General features: G+C 51.3%; 1 long non-coding RNA gene across 1 annotated transcript; it reads right to left on the bottom strand.

Moving 5' to 3' along the window:
• Positions 1-6,458: 6,458 nt before the first annotated feature.
• Positions 6,459-11,845, bottom strand: LOC121869835. Its single transcript, XR_006089594.1, has 3 exons — positions 11,667-11,845; positions 7,021-7,130; positions 6,459-6,601 (listed from the first exon to the last, which is right to left on the bottom strand). It is a non-coding gene; the product is annotated as an uncharacterized LOC121869835 (long non-coding RNA).
• Between the last annotated feature and the right edge of the window lie 408 nt (positions 11,846-12,253).

Here is a 12,253-nt window from a genome sequence, read left to right as displayed (position 1 = left end):
ATAGATTGAGACCTGGGTGAGTGGAGTGAGACATGGGTGAGGAGTGGGTGAGACATAGGTGGGGAGTGGAGGACATGGGTGAGGGTAAGGGTGGACATGAGGTGAGATGGGTGGGACATGGGTGGGGTAGATGGGATGGGTGGGTGGGTGGAGGACACAGGTGGGGTAAGGTTGGGGACATGGGTGGGGTGGGTGGGACATGGGTGGAGTAGGGTGGGACATGGGTGGGGGTAGGGTGGGACATGGGTGGTGGGTGGGGACATGGGTGGGGGTGGGGTGGGACATGGGTGGGGTGGGTGGGACATGGGTGGGGTGGGTGGGACATGGGTGGAGTGGGGTGGGGACATGGGTGAGATGGGTGAGACATGGGTGGGGTGGGGTGGGGACATGGGTGAGGTGGGTGGAGACATGGTGAGGTGGGTGAGACATAGGTGAGGTGGGTGAGACATAGGTGGGGGTGGGTGGGACATAGGTGGTGGGGTGAGACAGGGTGGGGTGGGGTGAGACATGGGTGGGGTAAAGATTGGGACATGGGTGAGGGTGGGTGGAGGACATGGGTGGGGTAAGGTGGGACATGGGTGGGGTGGGTGGGACATGGGTGGGGTGGTGGGACATGGGTGGGGGTGGGGTGGGACACAGGTGGGGGTGGGTGAGACATGGGTGGGGGTAAGATTGGGACATGGGTGGAGTGGGTGGGACATGGGTGGGGTGGGTGGGGACATGGGTGGGGTGGGTGGGACATGGGTGAGAGTGGGTGGGACATGGGTGGAGATGGGTGGGACATGGGTGGGGAGTGGGTGGGACATGGGTGGGGTGGGTGGGACATGGGTGAGGTAAGGTGAGACACATAGGTGAGGTAAGGGAGACATGGGTGGAGTAGGAGACATGGGTGAGGTGGGTGGGGACATGGGTGGGGGTGGGTGAGACACAGGTGGGGAGTGGGTGAGACACATGGGTGGGGGTGGGGTGGGACATGGGTGGGGGTGGGTGGGACATGGGTGGGGGTGGGTGGGACATGTGGGTGAGAGGGGTGAGATTGGGGACATGGGTGGGGTGGGGCAGGGACATGGGTGGGGTGGGTGGGGACATGGGTGGGAGTGGGTGGGACATGGGTGGGGTGGGTGGGGACACAGGTGGGGTGGGTGGGACACAGGGTGGGGGTGGGGTGGGACACAGGTGGGGGGTGGGGTGGGACATGGGTGGGGTGGGGTGTGGGACATGGGTGGGGAGTGGGTGGGACATGGGTGGGGGTGGGGTGGGGACATGGGTGGGGTAGGTGAGACATGGGTGAGGTGGAGTGAGACATAGGTGAGGTGGGTGGAGACATAGGTGAGGTAAGGTGGGGACATGGGTGAGGTGGGTGGGACATGGGTGGTGGGTGGGACATGGGTGGTGGGCGGACATGGGTGGGGTGGGGCAGAGACACAGGTGGGGTGGGTGGGGACACAGGTGAGGTGGGTGGGACACAGGTGAGATGAGGGTGGGACATGGGTGGGGTGGGCAGGGACACAGGGTGGGGGAGGTGGGGCAGGGCACACAGGTGGGGGTGGGCAGAGACACAGGTGAGGTGGGGTGGGGACACAGGTGGGGTGGGTGGGACACTGGGTGGGGTGGGGTGGGACATGGGTGGGGTAAGGTGGGACATGGGTGGGGGTGAGGTGGGGACATGGGACAGGGGTGGGTGGGACATGGGTGGGAGTGGGTGAGACATGGGTGTGAGTAAAGATTGAGACATAGGTGGGGGTGGGTGAGACATGGGTGGGGTGGGTGGGACATGGGTGGGGTAAGGTGGGACATGGGTGAGGTGGAGTGGGACATGGGTGAGGTAAGGTGAGACATGGGTGGAAGTGGGTGGGACATGGGTGGGGGTAAGGTGGGACATGGGTGGGGTGGGTGGGACATGGGTGGGGTGGGTGGAGACATGGGTGAGGGTGGGTGGGACATGGGTGGGGTGGGTGGGACACGGGTGGGGTGGGTAGGACACAGGTGGGGTAAGGTGGGACATGGGTGGGGTGGGGTGGGACTGCAGGTGGGGTGGGTGGGACATGGGTGGGGTGGGTGGGACATGGGTGGGGTGGGGTGGGACATGGGTGGGGTAGGGTGGGGACATGGGTGGAGTGAGTTGGGACATGGGTGGGGAGTAGGTGGGACATGGGTGAGGGTGGGTGTGAGACACAGGTGAGGTGGGTGAGACATGGGTGGGGTGAAAGGTGGGGACATGGGTGGGGTGGGTGGGACATGGGTGGGGTGGGTGGGGACATGGGTGGGGTGGGTGGGACATGGGTGGGGTGGGTGGGGACATGGGTGGGGTGGAGTGGGACATAGGTGGGGTAAGGGTGAGGGACATGGGTGGGGGTGGGGTGGGGACATGGGTGGAGACACATGTGGGGGTGGGGTGTGGGACATGGGTGGGGATGGGTGGGACATGGGTGGTGGGGTGGGACATGGGTGGGACACATGTGAGGTGGGTGGGACATGGGTGGGGATGGGGTGGGACATGGGTGAGGTGGATGGGACATAGGTGTGGGACACATGTGAGGTAAGATGAGACATAGGTGAGACACATGTGAGGTAAGGTGAGACCACATGACCTGGCACTGACCTGTCCTTGTCCTTGGGTAGTGAGGTTATGCCCAGGGCAGTTAGTTGTGCCTCTACGATGTTGGCCCGACACAACGCTCCCCGTGGGTGGACTGTGTTGGTGAGTGGGCAGTTACCTCTACGCCCACACTACCCACACCTCTGGGGTATATAAACACATATATTACACACACACACACACACACACACACACACACACACACACACACACACACACACACACACACACACACACACACACACACACACACACAGAGGTTGGTAAAATGGAACAACAAAAATATTTAGAAATAAGATAAATAAAGAAAAAATATATATATATAAAAAACAGAAGATTTATTTAGGTAGTTAATACAGGAACGATAAATAACATTAACACACAATATATTATCATCACAAACAAGGTTTTTTACTCAAACACAAAACAGAGACAAACAGACAGACAGATACACATACATAAGACATACAGACAGAAAGACAGACAGACAGACCCACCTGTCTATAAGGCTTCAGCATCTCAAGTATAGCGGTGGTAGCCAGATGTTGCGTTCTGGTGGCGTTATCAGAGGTCTTGGCCAACAGGTCTGGCAGAACCTTGTCCAGTGTCGAGGTTACTTCTTTCGTGACCCTGTGTTGCCAGAGAGGTCAGGTCAGGTCAGGTCAGGTGGGTTATGGTATTAGATACCCACAGTTTATTTTAATTGATGATTAAATACACTTAATGGTATGGAAGGGAGGGGGTAAGGTAGGGTAAGTTAATTATGTTAGATTAGCTTTAAATCGGAAAGAGTTAGGTTAGCAGGTCATGGGTTAATTAGGTTAGGTTGGGTTATGGGTTAATTAGGTTGGGTTATGGGTTAATTAGGTTAGGTGATGGGTTAATTAGGTTAGGTTAGGTTATGGGTTAATTAGGTTAGGTTATGGGTTAATTAGGTTAAGTTAGGTTATGGGTTAATTAGGTTAGGTTATGGGTTAATTAGGTTAGGTTATGGGTTAATTAGGTTAGGTTATGGGTTAATTAGGTTAGGTTATGGGTTAATTTGGTTAGGTTATGGGTTAATTAGGCTAGGTTATGGGTTAATTAGGTTAGGTTATGGGTTAATTAGGTTAGGTTATGGGTTAATTAGGTTATGTTATGGGTTAATTAGGTTAGGTTAATGCTAGGGTGTGTAATCATCAGGTAAAATAAGGTCAGGTGCCAAGTCTTCAGGTGATTTGTTGGATGTTAAAGAAACTAATAAATAAATTGTGTGTAATAATAATAATAATAATATATATCTTCCATTTTTCAACACACACATACACACACACACACAGACACACACACACACACACACACACACACACACACACACACACACACACACACTACATCCTTGATCACCGAAGGGTCAAGATGTACCTGGCGCTCCTCTCGGAGCAGCCAGGTCAACTGTTAAGTTGGCCCATACCAACCCCCTCCCCTGACCCCTCCTCCCCACCGGAATATCAACAAGTTCTCGCCAGAAGTTACTATTTCATTTAGGAAAGGAATGGAACCAGTGTTGAACAGAGGTGAACAGTGCTTAAGTCAGTGAGAACAACTCAACAGTAACAGTAGTACCCAAGTTAACCTTCACACAGTGAGGTCCCAGGTACCCAGTGATAACGGCCCGTGAGACCCAACAACCAGCGATGTGTTAATCGGTCTACGATAGGAAGGCCTGGAACCACACCTCACTCATATAACACCATCTGTGAGGGAATTACTACATCACGTGAGGCCCCTCATAACACCATATGTGAAGGAGTTACTACACCACGTGAGGCCCCTCATAACACCATCTGTGAGGGAATTACTACACCACGTGAGGCCCCTCATAACACCATCTGTGAGGGAATTACTACACCACGTGAGGCTCCTCATAACACCATCTGTGAGGGAATTACTACACCACGTGAGGCCCCTCATAGCACCATCTGTGAGGGAATTACTACACCACGTGAGGTCCCTCCTAACACCATCTTGGAGGGAGTTACTACACTAGGTTTTTGCTGTTCAACACCTACAATAATGTGTATGTTCACTGTATGTTCCTTCACCTTTCTCCAATGTATATTTTCAGCCTTCGGGCTGCAGAACTTTTTCAATAAACCGTCAATTATTATTATTATTATTATTATTACATGAACACACAAGCACACACACACACACATAAACACACACACACACAGTCAAGGCAGCCTCGTACCGTCTCTACATGCTACGACGACTTAGGTCACTTGGGACACCCACGCCAGAGCTGAGGACCATCTACAACGCCTTTATTCTCCCCAAACTAATGTATGCGTCACCAGTCTGGTCGTCTTCTCTCAACTCCACCCAACAACGTCAGCTAGAGAAGGTACAGAAGAGGGCCTGCAGAATCATGCTCGGCGCAGAATACTCCGGCTACACCAACGCTCTCTCCACCCTCGAAATGCCATCCCTCAGTGACCTCCACCACCAAGCACTGGAAAGGTTTGGCAGCCAACTACTGCACCACCCTCGCCACCTCCTGCCACAGGCAGTCCCCCGCCCACCTCGCGCAGTCCGCCACTACAACAAAATTCAGCCCATAAGAGCCCGTGCCGATAGATATAAGAACAGCACCATCCCATCTATTGTTAAAATAATAAACAACTCCTGATTTATGTACTGTACAGCCCTGTAAATGTATTCAATGCATATTATATCATTATGTCTAAATCAAATGTAAGTTCAGACATTTTCAGCCACCATGAACTCTATTAATAAACCGTTTATTATTATTATTATTATCGGCACACACACACACACACACACACACACACACACACACACACACACACACACAACACCTATTCTATTGTGGCACCGTTCTTACACAACCAGGCCTACTGAATGGTGTGGCCCTGTGCTAGAGAGAACATAACCTGTGCTAGAGAGAACATAACCTGTGCTAGAGAGAACATAACCTGTGCTAGAGAGAACATAACCTTTGCTAGAGAGAACATAACCTGTGCTAGAGAGAACATAACCTGTGCTAGAGAGAACATAACCTGTGCTAGAGAGAACATAACCTGTGCTAGAGAGAACATAACCTGTGCTAGACAGAACATAACCTGTGCTAGAGAGAACATATCCTGTGCTAGAGAGAACATAACCTGTGCTAGAGAGAACATAACCTGTGCTAGAGAGAACATAACCTGTGCTAGAGAGAACATAACCTGTGCTAGAGAGAACATAACCTGTGCTAGAGAGAACATAACCTGTGCTAGAGAGAACATAACCTGTGCTAGAGAGAACATAACCTGTGCTAGAGAGAACATAACCTGTGCTAGAGAGAACATAACCTGTGCTAGAGAGAACATAACCTGTGCTAGAGAGAACATAACCTGTGCTAGAGAGAACATAACCTAAAGCTAGAGAGAACATAACTCAAAGCAGAGAGAGAATATAAATCTGTGCTAGAGAGGAATATAACTTGTGCTAGAGAGAACATAACCTGTGCTAGAGAGAACATAACCCAAAGTAGGAGAGAACATAACCTCAAAGTAGAGAATGACAATTTTGCTAGAGAACATAACCTGTACTAGAGAGAACATAACTCAGCTAGAGAGAACATAACCTGTGCTAGAGAGAACATAACCTTTGCTAGAGAGAACATAACCTGTACTAGAGAGAACATAACCTGTACTAGAGAGAACATAACCTGTGCTAGAGAGAACATATCCTGTGCCAGAGAGAACATAACCTGTGCTAGAGAGAAGATATCCTGTGCTAGAGAGAACATAACCTGTGCTAGAGAGAACATAACCTGTACTAGAGAGAACATAACCTGTGCTAGAGAGAACATAACCTTTACTAGAGAGAACTTACTTGTGCTTGGAGATGAAGTTACTGAGAATGTGAGAGAGGGTGTGTGAGGCGAGGAGGCCAACACTGTGCACTTTATCCCTCAGAGCTCGACGCACCAACACCACCGCTCCCCGCACGTACCTACAGAGAGAGAGAGAGAGAGAGAGAGAGAGAGAGAGAGAGAGAGAGGAAGAAGGAATAAAGTAGCAGTAGTAGTAGTAGTAATAATAATAATAATAATAATAATAATAATAAAAATTCCTCGACAGTTAACACATTTCCTCTTAGTTTAATAGCAGTTTGATCAATATATCACAAAATTCTTTATATGAACTACAAAAACTATATAAACATTCTGATAATTTATTGACCACAATTATATACATAAATTTATTCGTCTATATATATTTAGATTTCTATTTGATATGTTAATTATTGCCTGATGACGTCATTGCTTACCGAATTGATGACGTCATAGATCTGTTATACCTAATGGATGACGTCATAACTAATTGATGACGTCATAGATGTTATAGCTAATTGATGACGTCATAGGTTACCTATCGGGTCTGATGCCAGCTGTGTCGGGGGAGTAGGTGGTGAGGTGGTGCTGTAGCTGCTTGAGACCTGCCTCCTTCTCTGCATAGTTCTTACTGTAGATCTTCTCCACCTGTGTGATATGAGTGGGGTGAGTGGGGGGCTGAGTGGGAGTGAGAGAGGGGGCTGAGTGGGGGTGAGAGGGGGGAGAGGGGGAGGGGGAGTGAGGGGTGAGAGGGGCTGAGTGGGGATGAGAGGGGGTGAGAGGGGGCTGAGTGGGGGTGGGAGAGGGGCTGAGTGGGGGGTGGGAGAGGGGCTGAGTGGGGGTGGGAGGGGGGCTGAGTGGGGGTGGGAGAGGGGCTGAGTGGGGTGAGAGGAGGCTGAGTGGGGGTGAGAGGGGCTGAGTGGGGGGGTGGGAGAGGGGGGCTGAGTGGGGGGGGGGAGGGGCTGAGTGGGGGGGAGAGGGGGGCTGGGGGGGTGAGAGAGGGTGAGTGGGGGTGAGAGAGGTGCTGAGTGGGGATGAGAGGGGCTGAGGGGGATGAGAGAGGGCTGAGTGGGGATGAGAGGGGGCTGAGAGAGTGAGAGGGGGCTGAGTGGGGGTGAGAGAGGGGCTGAGTGGGGGTGAGAGAGGGGGCTGAGTGGGGTGAGAGAGGGGGCTGAGTGGGGGTGAGAGGGGGCTGAGAGATGGGGCTGGTGGGGGTGAGATGGGGCTGAGTGGGGGTGAGAGAGGGGGCTGAGTGGGGCTGAGTGGGGATGAGAGGTGACTGAGTGGGGGTGAGAGAGGGGCTGAGTGGGGGTGAGAGGGGGCTGAGTGGGGGTGAGAGAGGGGGCTGAGTGGGGGTGAGAGAGGGGTGGTGGGGCTGAGTGGGGTGAGGGGGGTGAGCTGAGGTGAGAGAGGGGCTGAGTGGGGGTGAGAGAGCAGGGCTGAGTGAGGGGTGAGAGAGGGGCTGAGTGGGGGATGAGGGGGTGAGAGAGATTGGGGCTGATTGGGGGTGAGGGGGGCACAGTGGGGGTGAAAGAGGGGGCTGAGCGGGGTGAGTGGGGGCTGAGTGGGGGGCTGGTGGGGGTGAGTGGGGGGCTGAGTGGGGGTGAGAGGTGGCTGATTGGGGTGAGAGAGGGGCTGAGTGGTGATGGAAGGTGTGAGTGAGTGGGATACTGACAGTACAAGAGTGTATGGTGAGGTGATAATGAAAACAGTGAAGAACGTCATCCGTTTCTGTCTATCAATCTTCCCTCCTTCCTTCTTTCTGTCTATCAATCTTCCGTTCTTCCTTCTTTCTGTCTATCAATCTTCCTTCCTTCCTTCTATCAATCAATCTTCCGTCCTTCCTTCTTTCTGTCTATCAATCTTCCGTCCTTCCTTCCTTCTATCAATCAATCTTCCGTTCTTCCTTCTTTCTGTCGATCAATCTACCGTTCTTCCTTCTTTCTGTCGATCAATCTACCGTTCTTCCTTCTTTCTGTCGATCAATCTACCGTTCTTCCTTCTTTCTGTCTATCACTCTTCCGTCCTTCCTTCCTTCTTTCTGTCTATCAACCTTCCGTCCTTCCTTCTTTCTGTCTATCAATCTTCCGTCCTTCCTTCTTTCTGTCTATCAATCTTCCCTCCTTCCTTCTTTCTGTCTATCAATCTTCCGTTCTTCCTTCTTTCTGTCTATCAATCTTCCTTCCTTCCTTCTATCAATCAATCTTCCGTCCTTCCTTCTTTCTGTCTATCAATCTTCCGTCCTTCCTTCCTTCTATCAATCAATCTTCCGTTCTTCCTTCTTTCTGTCGATCAATCTACCGTTCTTCCTTCTTTCTGTCGATCAATCTACCGTTCTTCCTTCTTTCTGTCTATCAATCTTCCTTCCTTCCTTCTATCGACCAATCTTCCGTTCTTCCTTCTTTCTGTCGATCAATCTACCGTTCTTCCTTCTTTCTGTCTATCACTCTTCCGTCCTTCCTTCCTTCTTTCTGTCTATCAACCTTCCGTCCTTCCTTCTTTCTGTCTATCAATCTTCCGTCCTTCCTTCTTTCTGTCTATCAATCTTCCGTTCTTCCTTCTTTCTGTCTATCAATCTTCCGTCCTTCCTTCTTTCTGTCTATCAATCTTCCGTTCTTCCTTCTTTCTGTCTCTTCCGTCCTTCCTTCTTTCTGCTCATCAATCCTTCCGTAATTCCATCTTTCTGTCTATCAACCTTCCGTTCTTCCTTCTTTCTGTCTATCACTTCTTCCGTCTATCCTTCCTTCTTTCTGTCTATCAATCCTTCTTTCTGTCTATCCTTCCTTCCTTCTTTCTGTCTATCAATCTTCCGTCCTTCCTTCCTTCTTTCTGTATCATCAACTCTTCCGTTCTTCCTTCTTTCTGTCTATCACTCTTCCGTTCTTCCTTCTTTCTGTCTATCACTCTTCCGTTCTTCCTTCTTTCTGTCTATCACTCTCCGTCCTTCCTTCTTTCTGTCTATCACTCTTCCGTTCTTCCTTCTTTCTGTCTATCACTCTTCCGTTCTTCCTTCTTTCTGTCTATCACTCTTCCGTTCCTTCCTTCTTTCTGTCTATCACTCTTCCGTTCTTCCTTCTTTCTGTCTATCACTCTTCCGTTCTTCCTTCTTTCTGTCTATCACTCTTCCGTTCTTCCTTCTTTCTGTCTATCACTCTTCCGTTCTTCCTTCTTTCTGTCTATCACTCTTCCGTTCTTCCTTCTTTCTGTCTATCACTCTTCCGTCCTTCCTTCTTTCTGTCTATCAATCTTCCGTCCTTCCTTCTTTCTGTCTATCAATCTTCCGTAATTCCTTCCTTCTGTCTATCACTCTTCCGTCCTTCCTTCTTTCTGTCTATCAATCTTCCGTCCTTCCTTCTTTCTGTCTATCACTCTTCCGTTCTTCCTTCTTTCTGTCTATCACTCTTCCGTTCTTCCTTCTTTCTGTCTATCAATCTTCCGTTCTTCCTTCTTTCTGTCTATCACTCTTCCGTTCTTCCTTCTTTCTGTCTATCAATCTTCCGTTCTTCCTTCTTTCTGTCTATCAATCTTCCGTAATTCCTTCCTTCTGTCGATCAATCTTCCGTCCTTCCTTCTTTCTGTCTATCAATCTTCCGTCCTTCCTTCTTTCTGTCTATCACACCATCAATCATGTTCTACTGTCTCTCTCTCTCACTACTCACCACCTCTCTCTCTCTCACCACGTCTCTCTCACCACTCACCACCTCTCTCTCTTGTCACCACTCACACCTCTCTCTGTCACCACTCACACCTCTCTCTCTCTCACCACCACCACCTCTCTCTCTCCTCTCTCTCACTCACCACCTCTCCCTCCACCTCACCACCTCTCTCTCTCACCACTCACCACTCTCTCTCTCTCACCCCACCTCCTCACCTCCCTCTCTCAACACTCACCACTCTCTCACCACTCACCACCTCTCTCAACACTCACCACACTCTCTCTCACACACTCACCACCTCTCTCTCCACTCACCACCTCTTCCTCACCACCTCTCTCTCTCACCTCTCTCTCACACCTCTCTCAACACTCACCACCTCTCTCTCTCACCACCACCTCTCTCTCTCTCCTCAACACTCACCACCTCTCTCTCTCTCTCACCACTCACCACCTCTCTCTCACCACTCACCACCCTCTCTCTCTCTCCACACTCACCACCTCTCTCTCTCTCTCCTCTCACCACTCACCACTCTCTCTCACCACTCACCACCTCCCTCTCTCTCTCCTCCCCACTCCCACACCTCTCTCACCCTCCACCACTCACCACCACCACTCTCTCACCACCACCACCACTCTCCACTCACCACTCCACCACTCTCTCTCACCACCTCTCACCACCACCACCTCTCCTCTCCCCCCACCCCACCACACCTCTCTCCCTCCCTCCACTCACTCACTCACCCCCCTCACCACCCTCACCACCTCACCCACCTCCCACCACTCACCACCTCTCTCACTCACCACCACCACCTCTCCCACTCCACCACACCCTCAACACCTCCTCACCACCTCACTCCACCTCCACCTCACCACCACCTCTCTCAACACCTCTCACACCTCACCACCTCACCACCTCACTCACCACCTCCACCACCACCACCCACCTCACCACCTCACCACCTCTCCTCTCTCCACTCACCACCTCACCACCACCTCACCACCACTCACCCCTCTCACCCTCTCTCTTCTCACCACTCACCCCCTCTCTCTCACTCCACCTCACCTCACCTCCTCACCACTCTCACCTCCTCCACCTCCTCACCCTCCACACCTCCCAACACCTCCTCACCCACCACCACTCCTCTCACTCACCCACCACCTCTCTCTCACCACTCAACACCTCACCACCACTCACCTCTCCTCACCACTCCCCCCCTCCCACCTCTCTCACCACCACCACCTCTCACTCACCCTCCACTTCACTCACCACCTCTCTCACCACCCTCCTCTCACCCTCCCACTCACCTCCACCTCTCTCATTTCCACCACCACTCCACCACTCACACCTCACCACCTCCACCACCACCTTCACCACCACCACCCTCACCACCACCACCTTCACCACCACCATCCACCACCACCCACCACCTCACCACCTCACCACCACTCCACCACTCACCACTCCCACCCACCACCACTCACCACCTCTCTCTCTCTCTCTGCACTCAACACCTCTCACCACCTCTCACCACTTCCTGGCCGAACACGTCGAGGGGGAGGGCGGCGTCTTTCTTGTCAACATCACTCAAGCCGTGAACACGTCGGCTGCCTCCCCCCGGCTCCCCCTCGTCCTCCCCTCTCTCTAACACGTCACGGCTGTTGGGGGAGAAGAGGCGTTAGCGGTGTTAGTTAAGCGTTAGGGACTCTTACAAACGTGTTAGGGCAAGTGAGGATGATGGTGGTCGTGTTAGGAAGGTGTTAGATTGATGTTGGTGGTGTTAGAATGATGGTAGTGGTGTTAGGAAGGTGTTAAAATAATATTAGTGGTGTTAGAATGATGGTGGTGGTGTTAGAATGATGGTGGTGGTGTTAGGAAGGTGTTAAAATAATATTAGTGGTGTTAGAATGATGGCAGTGTTGTTAGGAAGGTGTTAAAATAATATTAGTTTTGTTAGAATGATGGTGGTGGTGTTAGGAAGGTGTGGTGGAATGTTAATAAACACAGTCCAATATCTGTAGATGGTGTATGTATGTATGTATGTATGTATGTATGTATGTAAATTTGCACGTATGTATGTATGTATGTATGTATATAAATTTGCACGTATGTATGTAT

This window comes from Homarus americanus, unplaced genomic scaffold (assembly GCF_018991925.1).
Source record: "Homarus americanus isolate GMGI-L3 unplaced genomic scaffold, GMGI_Hamer_2.0 scaffold54624, whole genome shotgun sequence".
Classification (NCBI taxonomy): domain Eukaryota; kingdom Metazoa; phylum Arthropoda; class Malacostraca; order Decapoda; family Nephropidae; genus Homarus; species Homarus americanus.
Note: the sequence above shows the minus strand (reverse complement) of the source record. Positions and strands in the feature narration are given on the sequence as shown.